Source organism: Anser brachyrhynchus, assembly GCF_964034855.1.
Source record: "Anser brachyrhynchus genome assembly, chromosome: 1".
Taxonomy (NCBI): Eukaryota; Metazoa; Chordata; class Aves; order Anseriformes; family Anatidae; genus Anser; species Anser brachyrhynchus.
Genome location: NC_137694.1, coordinates 89,490,678 through 89,502,859, shown reverse-complemented (window position 1 = coordinate 89,502,859; position 12,182 = coordinate 89,490,678). Strand labels below are relative to the sequence as shown.

Sequence of the window (12,182 nt, the reverse complement as noted above, 5' to 3'; positions counted from 1 at the left end):
GGCGACCTGCTACAGCCCTTGGATGTACGCAAGTCGATGGGGCCGGATGGGATCCACCCGAGGGTACTGAGAGAACTGGCGGAGGAGCTGGCCAAGCCGCTTTCCATCATTTATCGGCAGTCCTGGCTATCAGGGGAGGTCCCAGTCGACTGGTGGCTAGCAAACGTGACGCCCATCTACAAGAAGGGTCGGAGGGTAGACCCGGGGAACTATAGGCCTGTTAGTTTGACCTCAGTGCCAGGAAAGCTCATGGAGCAGATTATCTTGAGTGTCATCACGCGGCACTTGCAGGGCAACCAGGCGATCAGGCCCAGTCAGCATGGGTTTATGAAAGGCAGGTCCTGCTTGACGAACCTGATCTCCTTCTATGACCAAGTGACGCGCTTGGTGGATGAGGGAAAGGCTGTGGATGTGGTCTACCTTGACTTCAGTAAGGCTTTTGACACCGTTTCCCACAACATTCTTCTCAAGAAACTGGCTGCTCTTGGCTTGGACTGGTGTACGCTTTGTTGGGTTAAAAACTGGCTGGGTAGCTGGGCCTAAAGAGTTGTGGTGAATGGAGCCAAATCCAGTTGGAGGCCGGTCACTAGTGGAGTCCCCCAGGGCTCAATACTGGGGCCAGTCCTCTTCAATATCTTTATCGATGACCTGGATGAGGGGATTGAGTGCACCCTCAGTAAGTTTGCAGACGACACCAAGTTAGGTGCGTGTGTAGATCTGCTCGAGGGTAGGATGGCTGTGCAGGAGGATCTGGATAAGCTGGACCGATGGGCTGAGGCCAACTGTATGAAGTTCAACAAGGCCAAGTGTCGGGTCCTGCACCTGGGGCGCAACAACCCCATGCAGCGCTACAGGCTGGGAGAAGAGTGGTTGGAAAGGTGCCTGGCAGAGAAGGACCTGGGAGTACTGGTTGATAGTTGGCTGAATATGAGCCAGCAGTGTGCTCAGGTGGCCAAGAAGGCCAACAGCATCCTGGCTTGCATAAGAAGCAGTGTGGCCAGCAGGGCTAGGGAGGTGATTGTCCCCCTATACTCGGCTCTGGTGAGGCCGCACCTCGAGTACTGTGTTCAGTTTTCTGCCCCTCGCTACAAGAAGGACATGGAGGTGCTCGAGAGAGTCCAGAGAAGGGCGACGAAGCTGGTGAGGGGTCTGGAGAACAAGTCTTACGAGGAGCAGCTGAGAGAGCTGGGATTGTTCAGCCTGGAGAAGAGGAGGCTCAGGGGTGACCTTATCGCTCTCTATAAGTACCTTAAAGGAGGTTGTAGAGAGGTGGGGGTTGGTCTATTCTCCCACGTGCCTGGTGACAGGACGAGGGGAATGGGCTAAAGTTGTGCCGGGGAGGTTTCGGTTGGTCATTAGGAGGAACTTCTTTACTGAAAAGGTTAAGCATTGGAATGGGCTGCCCAGGGAAGTGGTTAAGTCACCATCCCTGGAGGTCTTTAAGAGACATTTAGATGTTGAACTTAGTGATATGGTTTAGTGGAGGACTTGTTAGTGTTAGATCAGAGGTTGGACTAGGTGATCTTGGAGGTCTCTTCCAACCTAGACGATTCTGTGATTCTGTAAAAACATACATCCGAAAAAGTTCTGAAGAGGTCTGCTGTGACAAGCGCACGGAAGAGAGAAAGATCATAATTACTCCCTTATAAACACACAGTAAAACGTATTTAATACAGAACTGCTTACATTGCCTTGTGTTAGGCATAGAATTTGGGCATCCACAATGAAAGCTGCAAAACAGAAATACTTCTCAAGGAAGATGTAATTTACAGCCTTGGCCACTAATGAGGCAAATGACCACTTTGTGTGCTGGATCATTACATAAATAGTGTTCAGGACGTACAAATAAATATGTTGCAGTAAAATAACAGTTCAGACTCAATAAGGGTTTGTTATATTTGTCTGGTACACTTGTCTTTGGATTATTTGGAAATACAGTTCCTAGAATGTTTATTCATCTTTGGATTGTTTGGAAATACAGTTCCTAGAATGTTTATTCACTGTTGACTTGTGTGGAGCCCTCAGTAGGAAAAAATAATGATAAACTGAGGAAAAAATTGGAAACTGAGTGCTCAGTGAAAATTTCCAAGCTTTTACTCTACAGTAGGCTATGGATTTTTTTTACTAAATGATCAGAAATTTTACTTAAATCTTAAGTTTATGTAGATTTCTATGTGCAGATGCAATTCTGCCTCAGATTCTCATATTCTGGAAATTAGTTTCTTTTTTTTAAATAAGACACTTCTCGTGTTGTTGCTGAACACAGGTACTTAAATTTATAGTTTGAGGAAAAAATTAAAACATTTCAGAATATGATTATGATGTAGGTGATGTTCCTGTGAGAAGTAGTGGAGTTGAGCTAGGAAATCTGAAGATAATCACCTGTACTTCCTCCTGGAGAAGGTTGTTAACGAGCAGCATATTTAGAAATAAACCAAAAAGCATGTTCTGTAATGGAACTGTTCCCTTAGAGATTACCCATCATTTTATTTAGTCAATTATTAAAGCATTTATACTGAGAAATGTAATTTCAAAAGCAATCAATAAAGGCTTTCCTCATGTGTGATTTAGCCTGGGAATTGCATGCAGGAGTAAAGTAACTGCACAAAGAAATTTCTGATGGACAGTTTGTCTTGAATAATAAAAAAGTATGAATGTAAAAACTTGAACTGTATTACTGTAGTTGCTTTTTGTATCTTAGAAAGACATTCAAGTAAGAAGAGATTTGCTTTAGCTGACTAATTTATCCTTTTCTTCCTAAAGCTTGATATTGAAAATAATATCAAACAGTTGTTTCATAGAGCAAGGCTGAAGTAGAATGTGAAGTTATTCTATGTCATGGACTAATTTAGATTTCAAAGGTATTTAGTATTTAAAAGATAATTAGAAATCACTCCTCCCCAAAATCTGTCATGTTAGAGGCATCATTTGAGCCAAAGAGTTAGGAAGCTACCCATGAGCTTAAGCTTTTGCCAAATGGAGAATATATATATATATATTACTGCTTTATTTCTTTTTTATTTATGATCTACTTTGTAGAATATTCCACTTGTTAGGCATATCACATCTGATATCTGCATACCCTGAACAAGCATGGTCATGCTTCTAACAGTACTTGTGATGTGCTCCACTGCTCTTACTGCGGACCAGTGTGAATCTTGCTGGTATTTATCTAAATATATTTAAGCTTATGTATCTCTAAAATCCTCGTGTCTGTCGCAGCTGTCATCTCACATCATTTAGACATATTGACATATTCAAATCTCATTTATATAGTCAAAACACGCACAAAGCATTTTGTACAGTTCTGTACAATGTCACTTAAAAAAGATGAGGGGAGGGAAGGACTTAGACCTGAAGACGGAAAAATGCTGTTGGCAGTTTTATTATGATACAGAAAAAGTGAATTATACATAAGCTGATGTGCTAGGAAATGTTTAGAAGGTCCTGGTTTGTTTGTAGATTTTACACATCAGCCTTTCGTTGTCCTTTTGGGCAAGTCACTGGCAGAAAGTTTTTAGATTTTCAGGAAGTATTTTTTTGGAAGAAATGCTTCAGAAGATAAATGGAGCAAAATAAACAGTCTGTGCATTGTCTAAGGTGCTTTCAGGCAAAAAGATTGCATCTGAGTGCATTTCTTCCTTTCCCCTTTTTATGTGTTTTCCTCTTTCTGTGATTGTTACTTTTTCTCCTACTTGTGCCTTACTTTCCATTTGCTTTTATTCAACAATTTTAAATTGTTTTTTAATGTTTTACACTATTAATAGTGTGCCAAGAACTTTAATTTGTGAATGGGAAATATTTCGTTATCTGTTGCCTGAGGAGCATGTGTATTACTTTATCCTCTTAGATATTTTTCTGGAGACTGAAATGTTTTCTAAATTGCTTCACTTCTCAGAATGAGAAGGCTGGTCTATGGCTAGGTTTTTCTTTTTAATATTTTATTATGGTGGATTAAACTATTAATCCACAAGTTCTCGTGTTTTGACATCCATATGGTATGCTCATTTGCTGAATGTTGAATTCCAATTGTGAAGGTAGGTCTGAGAAGTTGTAGGGGAGCTTAGGTGTGTGTTGTGCTTGAAGCAAGATTTGGAAGAAAATAAAGCCTATAGAAACTAATGTTAATTCTTACTGGTTACCCAGTGTTAGCTCTTCCCTACAGGTTTATGCATGTGGTGTCATATGGGTTGTAATCAGTGCTGTTACAGCTGGTGGCTCATGTCAGGTTCTTAACCACTACTCGACTTAGCGTTCCCCAACGCCATTTTGGCGGCAGTGACATGCGGCAGCCATCTTGTGCTCTGAGTGCCCCACAGAGCCAGCCCCGACCACCCCAGCCCTTCTTGCTGCTGGTGGCCCCCAGGTCTCCCACCTCCCTGAGCTTCTTTCAGGCCCCAGCTGCTGGTCACTGCTCCCTGGGCATCCTCTCCAGCAACTCTCGGAGAGTCAGCCCAAGATCTGGCCTCGTCTTTGGGTTGTCATCAGTTGTCTGAACCTCACCCAACATGCATCTGGTGTGTGCACTTCTCATAATCTAAGTGGCGATATGTAGGTTTTGGTGGTTGAAGGAGATCTAAAGGATTAAATTAATAAAGGCCTACTGTCTGACACATCTCAAAACAATGAGCTCTCTAACATAGGCTGGTAGCATTTTACTTCATGTGCTGGAAATCCTTTTCTTGAAGGTGTGGTTTTTCCTTAATTTTATTTTTGGCAGTCCCATCAAATCACAGGAGATTAAATCTTGCGTAGGCAAGAGGTGGCTGACCTGGTGATGGTGGTCTTTTAAACAGTAATGCCTATAAATAATCTCTGTAGCCCAATAAATAAATATCTCTGCAAAGGAAGGTGATCCAGGGGAGCCAACTCACTGCAGTAAGCTTGTGTTCTTCTAGGGCTGTCTGCTAAAGGTAGAATAAATTATGTAAAATAGGTCTCATACCTACCAGTGAAACATCTAACAGAGTCAAGGACTGCACTTGAAATCTCTCTCTTTAAAGAAGCGTTGCTTCAAAGGGATAATGATCAAAGCATGTCCCAAAGGACATGGAAATGTATGCATAGAGAGATTATACTCCAAATGCTAACAATGAACGTTTAGTTATTTGGTATCTAGTTATTATATAATAATGTTATGTATGTGAAATGTCTTAATTTTGCTGTGACAGCTTGACGGTATTCCCAGATGTTAAATATTTCAAAGCTTATCTTACATATATTCATAAACAAGATGAAAGTGTTAATTCTAATTAAAATGATGAACAGTTCAGCAGCAGCCCTAATAAAGTCCCTGTGGAACAGTGTGTTTAATAGCAATATTTCTTTTATGCAGAGTCAAAATACAGATTTGAATTTTGTGTAAACTGATTGTCATGGAAAAACTGAGTGGTCAAGACTGGATATAATTTTTCACATTTTCCTAAAATCCTTTGAATATGTAAAGTATTTTGAATACCAGTGTCTATGTGTTCTGGCAGTTCATGCAAGAAGCTGGAGAGAAAAAAAAAATCCAAAACTTGATCAGTATTCCATCAGGCTGATGTATTTATTTCACTTGGTGACTATGATCACCATAATATATCATTGTCACACTTCGCAAGTATTTAACAGCAATATTTGAGAAACCACTTTTTAAAATGCAGTTTTTCAGGGGCTGTCAGAATTTTAGTCTTGAGTCACTGGGATATCAGAGACTTGAATAATAGTTAAAGGTGTTAAAATATTTTTGATTTTTTTTTTAACTTGGAAAAGATGTTCTACCACATGTACAAGAAAACATAAAAGAAGTTGCAAGGCTATGCGAAGTTAGGAGGCAGAGAAGACCCTGAGGACAGGCCTGGAGGAATGCCTAAAGACATGTTTGGCTGATGGTGTTTAGGAGGCCAGTAGAGGCAAATCCCAGAGTAGGAGTAAGTTTTCTATTCAAAATCAGAATAGGGGTCCTTCTAATCACAGTAAATGAATAATATATATGATTACCTGTGCTTGTACTCCTCTTCATTATCTTTCTGTATATTTACAATGCATAATTTCTTAGTTGTTAAAAATTATATACTTTGTTATCATCATTAACAAGCCATGGCACACCATTCTGGTAAGAGAAATTCTGTGAAGGACTAAGTTTGTAAAATTTCTTTTTCAATTCTCAGTAAATCTGGGTTCTGTTCAAAGGGAAGTTCTGAGGTAAAATTTGGAGTGATCAAAACTTTTTTTTTCTTTTATGCTATGCATTTTAGAATGCCTTCTTTAAGAATCATGAATTATACTGCTGATGAAAAAATATATATATAAAAAAAACTAATTTGAATGGTTTGTGGTTATCTTTAATTAAAAAAAAAAAAAGTAATTACTTTGCCACAACCATGGAAGATATTCTATTCTTTGTCAGAAAATCAGCATATAATGGCTAGTGGTTAATATCTGGCAGGGGGGTAATTTTTTTCAGTGTTGTTTCATAGAGTAATTTAGGTTGTGCAGGTTATAATATTTTTGACTTGATCAGGGTAGTAGATTTTTTAATATCATTTTTCCTGGGTGAAAGTTCTTGATTTTAATGAGAAGTCCCAAAATAAGTTACTGTGTTGAACTGAAAAACAGACAGCAGAGGGAAAAGAAGCCTGTGTAAAATTCATAATGTTCATAAGGAAATGGCCACCGTGTTGACAAAGTCCAGTTAAAGAGATTTTTCAGTGATCTGTACTGCCTGAGGTCTTTGGATGGATCCTGGTCAGTTGGTGGAAGCCTGGCCAATGATGCAAAGTTTCACTAGATTTGGTGAATGGCTCAAAATAGCTGAAAACTGTTTTGTTTTTTAAGCATACGTGTTTATATGTATGAATGGGATGCGCTAATGCTAGTGCAAAATGCAGATCAATGTTCTCTGCATATTCTAGACCTTTGCAAAGCTTTTAAACTGTTGCTCTTCTTCCAGTATTAGATGGATGCCATTCTCTTCTTTCTTTAAGCAGTTAATGTCTCAGCAACCTGATTTATTAGCTATTCTGTCCAAAGTTGTTAACTACCACAAACTTCTACAGTCATGTCTGTTCTTGTTAACAACTTCAGAATAAAAATCACAAGAGGAGAGGAAAAATATATTCACAGTTGTTGTAGCCAAATGATTGATTCAGATAAACTTGAAATTCATAGAAGTCTGTGAAACTCATCCTCTTTGGTAAAGCATAGGCTGAATGAGATACAGCTGCCCTACCTAGGAAAAAAAAATCCCACACACAAGCAGAGAATTTCCCTCCCAAAAAAAGGGAGGAAATAGAAGCTTACTATCCTTACTGGTTTTGGATAGCTGCAACTGTTGTGATGGACAGCAGCAGAGAACACTAAAGCAGCATGTTGGCCTCTCTTTTGCAGTCACTTTGTGGTACAATTGATAGTGATGTTACAGAAAGTGGTAAATAATGGTGGTACATGATGGGATGGGATAATGGGATGAGGTGCAGTTCATGATTTGATCATGACTGAAGATGATCCAAGAAATACTTTGAAAGGTATTCTTGGACAATGAAAACCATTTTCTCTTACCTTCTCTGTATGCTGATGACTGGTAAACAATGAACCCTTAAAGGCTTCTACAGTACATCAATATAATGCAAAAATTGATTATTGATGTTTTAATGGCTCGGGAGCTTAGGTTTTAATCTGGTAGCAAGGGCAAATTGAGTATTTCTTTCAAGTAAGACTTGACCTAAGCTTGCAAATAAGTTGTTTCAATGCACTTACTCTGATCTGTGAAGTTGCTGAAAAATTTCAACAGTAAACAAAAAGCAGTGCCAATTCTATCTTCCAGAGTTTTTTCTGTAAGGATTCTTTGGACACATGTTATAAGGTAAGTACAGTTCAGAGTGTTCTAGCAGATGAAAGTAGCAAAATCCAACATGACTCCATAGCTGAAATTAATAGACACTAGACGCTGTCATACTGTAGGATTAGTTTGCTGTGGCAGCAAGAACTTACTAATGTGTATGCTCAAGAAAAGCCAGGTACAGATGTGCATGCCATCTTTAATAAACCTCTGTTCTAGAGGTTTTTTTCTGTTTGCACAGAATGAGTTGTGTGGCTGCGTTCTTCCTGCTGATCAGTCTAGCAGCCTTCATTTTGGCCTCTTCCATCATTGGATACAGTTTTCTAATACTGCAATTGGGACGAACCTAAGGATAGGTCTACATCATTTAGCTGGGCTCTTTTTACTATTTTCACGCAACTCAAATTTTAGTATCAGCCATTTCACTGTTAGCAGATCTCAGTTAAGAACCAGGTAGTTGTTTTTTTTTAAGTTATTATTTGGGTGGGGGGAGGGATGGTGTGAAGATGCAATTTAAGTATTGTGATAATTTTTTTTAGTTTCAAAAGGAAAATAGTGGATAAGATTCATTAAGGCCATGTAATTTAGAATCAAGTCAGTCGTTAAGGAATTATTAATACATGATTGTAAATACAATCAGGAAAAAAAAATCCAGTCGTCAACTTTATTTCTCTTAAAATACTTGTGTAGGCTCAGATTAGAGGGGAGACAACACAGGGATCAGCAGGTACAACCACTTTCATAATTTGCCATTAGTGTGACTTAATACTCGTGCAGCAATTCTTCATACAATTGGTATGGTGAGTTTGCTGTTGTTTTTTTAAATAAGCAATATAGGAAGGAAAATGGTAGGAAAAAATGTATTCTAACAGCTCAGGCTGCTTTATACAAGTGTTTTGACATTCACATGCAAATGTATTACCATGACATTTTAAAAATTAGTGATATGTTTAAATTTAAAAAAAAAAAATCATAACACAATGCTGTGATTAGAGGAACTTTGCATAAACTGAATTCTTCTGCTAAGGAAATAAGTGGCCTCGCTAAATGAGAATAAATTTTAAAACAATCCACTCATGTTCCAGGTAGCTGAAGTAATAGTGAATAAGTAATCACAATATAAATCAAATCTGCAAATAATTGTAGGATTGCTCTCTATGGACATATTCTGTTTTTTTCCAAAATGTAGGTCACGTTAATCACTGTAGCCTGCAATAGCCTACAGAAAAATATTTTTTTCTCCAGTAAGTGTAAAACGATGCTTGCAGGCTGTCTCTTGATAAAACGGCATAGCCTTCATAAAATATATTACCTAGTCTAATGATCCAAAGCTATACACGTTTTAAAAGGTGACATGATGATCGCTCTTCCCCCATAAATGTTGAATGAGAATAAGTTTCTTTGTGACAATATGGCAAGGAGAAAAGATCTGAAGGGGCAGCATTTTCAGACCCTACCACTCCTGTAGCAGTGCCTGGGTGGATGGCTCCAGTTCGGAACACATTTCCTGGCCCTAAGTTTGGGAAGGCCATACCCACCCACCATGAGTGGATGCTTCTCCCACACCTCTCTGTGGGACAGTGCCAGTAGAGGCTGGGGCTAGGGCTGACTGCTGGAAATGCTCCACAGTGCATGGTGTCTTGCTATTTTCTTGTCCAGGTGTCTGTGCTAGCAGCTTAACAAGGCACTAGCTGGGGTTTTGGGCTGCGATCGATGTATTTGGCTGAGTTATTCCCCCTGCTCCTCACCATACTGGTGACCATAAAGAGCTGGCTCCAAGGTCCTCGTTGCCCACTTTCCCGGTGAGCCTGGCTGCCATGGGTGCAGCCACCAATGCCAGGGACACCCCAAGGAAAAGATATGCAGATGAGAAGATTCTACCTCTCAGGAAGAAAGGTAGACCTGGAGGGAACTAGCACGTGGGATGGATGACCACAGGCCCAGAGCAGAGATGGGGATCTAAGTTATTTCACAGTGTCCACACACCTTTTTTTATTTACCGGTCGTATTTCTATCACCTCTCCTTACCCGTGCTGCAGTGTTCAAGCTTGTTGTGCAGTTTGGTGACCTGAACTCTCTGCTGGAGTATTCCTTCACAGACGTTACCAGTTAGCATTGCTGCTCCCCAGATCCTAGTAGGAGAATTGTTAATCACAGTGCTAGTTCTTCTGCATGCAGTTATTTAGCTGTAGCTAGAAGCTGCTGCATTGTAAACATATCATAAAAACTGCAACTCCTGATCAGAAAGAAGTATTTTATCTATGGTGTGGAAGCTGTAATTCAAAATATTTTAAAGCTGTTTTCATTTTTTTACATAAGTAATCCTCAACCTTGCAGAAATAAAAATATAATTTCTAAGGCATAGCAAACGATGATGGAATCTACTAGGTAGTAATATTTATAGTTAGGAAAAGAATTGTATATAATATCAAAAAGATTTTCTTTCAAGAGAAACCTGTGAGACTGCTATCTTTGTTGCTGATTTATGGACTTGCCTACTCTTTAGCGATAAATTAGGTAACCTGAAAGAAATGAAGGTGCAGTAGCTATAAAACAACCTATTGATTTTTTGACCAAATCACTGTCTTCAGTAACTTTTACAGTTGCTTGCATGCAAGAAACCGCAGTGTACTTACAAGAGAAGCAATACAGGTAATGGGTATTTGATTGGCTCTTTACACCTGTACCTTACCATCTTTAGCTAAACGTTAATAGCATCAGCAAACCAATTTAACTTAAAAATCAGCTTGATCAAGGACAAGAGCACAATGAAACTTTTCTGGTACTTCAGAAATTAGTAGTAGCAATATGAAAGATATTCTTATACTGTTTACTCTTGGCTTCAAGAACGCTAGTTCTTCTACTTTTCCATATGTATTCTCCTAGGTCTTCCTGCAGTTACTGATTTCTGTTTCTGAAGAATGCTTTTTAGATTTTTGCTACCACTTGCGTTGTATCATTTTAATTTAAGACGAGTAGAGCAGGGATGTAAAAGACAGCACTCTGGAGGAACAAAGAAATAGTTACAATAGCTGTCATTACTCAGAACTCCATGATAAAACTAACAAAGTAATAATCATAATATCATTAGGGTTGGAAAAGACCTTCAAGATCATCTAGACAAACGTTCCCCTACCACCACCAGGTCCAACCTTTCCTTGAACACCCCCAGGGATAGTGATGCCACCACCTCCCTGGGCAACCCATTCCAATGCCTGAGTACTCTTTCTCAGAAGAAATGCCTCCTAATTTCCAACCGAAGCCTTCCCTGGCGCAACGTGAGGCTGTTCCCTCTAGTCAGTCTCACTTCAGTGCCAGGTAAAACTATGGAGTGTTTTTTTTTAATGTTTTTATTTTTATTTTTCTTCTGGGAGTTACTGAAAAACTCCCAAAATTGAGTTTACTGAGGCCCACTGATGGGCCTCAGTGTGCCTGCCAAGGGCTAAGCTGGAGAATGTCTGTCCCAGACATCCGCTGGGTGCTGGTGCCTCAGGACTGAGCACATCAGACACACAGAAGACACTGCTCAACAGGCAGTGGGAATTGCTCTGGAACAGTTTCTCTGCAGCCAGACGGTATTTGGGGTCCCGGGCAGCTGAGGAAGATGTGTGGAGGCTTGCAACACAAACAGCTGATAGCAGCAGGCAGTGACCACTCAACCTCTTGGAGAGAGTCCATTCCGTCCAGGAGCTTCCGCCTATGCAGAGGCCAATACATTGCTCGTGTTAACAAACGCTCTGTCTGTGACGGCCTGTGCAGCACTCGGGGTGGGGGGGGAACATGGACATAGGGTACTGAGTGCACCGCTGACACGCAATTGGGAAACACTTTCCAAAAAAAGAACCACAGACCAGTTCAAGTTAGAAGCGACCTCTGGAAGTCACCTGGTCCGTTTCCCCTGCTCAAGCAAGGCCACCTAGAGCAGGCTGCCCAAGACCATGCCCAAGACGTGGTAATTACAGGCCTGTCAGTCTCGCCTCAGTGCCAGGTAAAAGTATGGAGAAAATTATTCTAGGAGTTACTGAAAAACACTTGAAAGACAACGGGGTCATCGGTCGTAGACAACACAGGTTCGTGAGGGGAAAGTCCTGCTGAACGAACTTCATTTCCTTTTACAACAACCTTTCCCATCTAGTTGACCTAGGAAAGCCAGCTGATGTCATCTTTCTGGATTTCAGCAGAGCTTTTGATACTGCTTCACACAGTATCCTTCTGGACAAAACGTCCAGCCTACAGCTAGACAAATGCATAGTATGATGGGTGAACAATTGCCTGGAGGCTCAGGCTCAAAGGGTTATGGCAAATGGGGTTTCATCAGGCTGCTGGCCAGCCCCTAGTGGCGTTGCCCAGGGCTCCATTT

At 40.3% G+C, this 12,182-nt stretch overlaps 1 protein-coding gene across 14 annotated transcripts in view; it reads left to right on the top strand.

Moving 5' to 3' along the window:
- EPHA6 (EPH receptor A6) overlaps nt 1–12,182 on the top strand; it is a 568,875-nt gene that overhangs the window by 188,601 nt on the left and 368,092 nt on the right. The window lies entirely within an intron of this gene.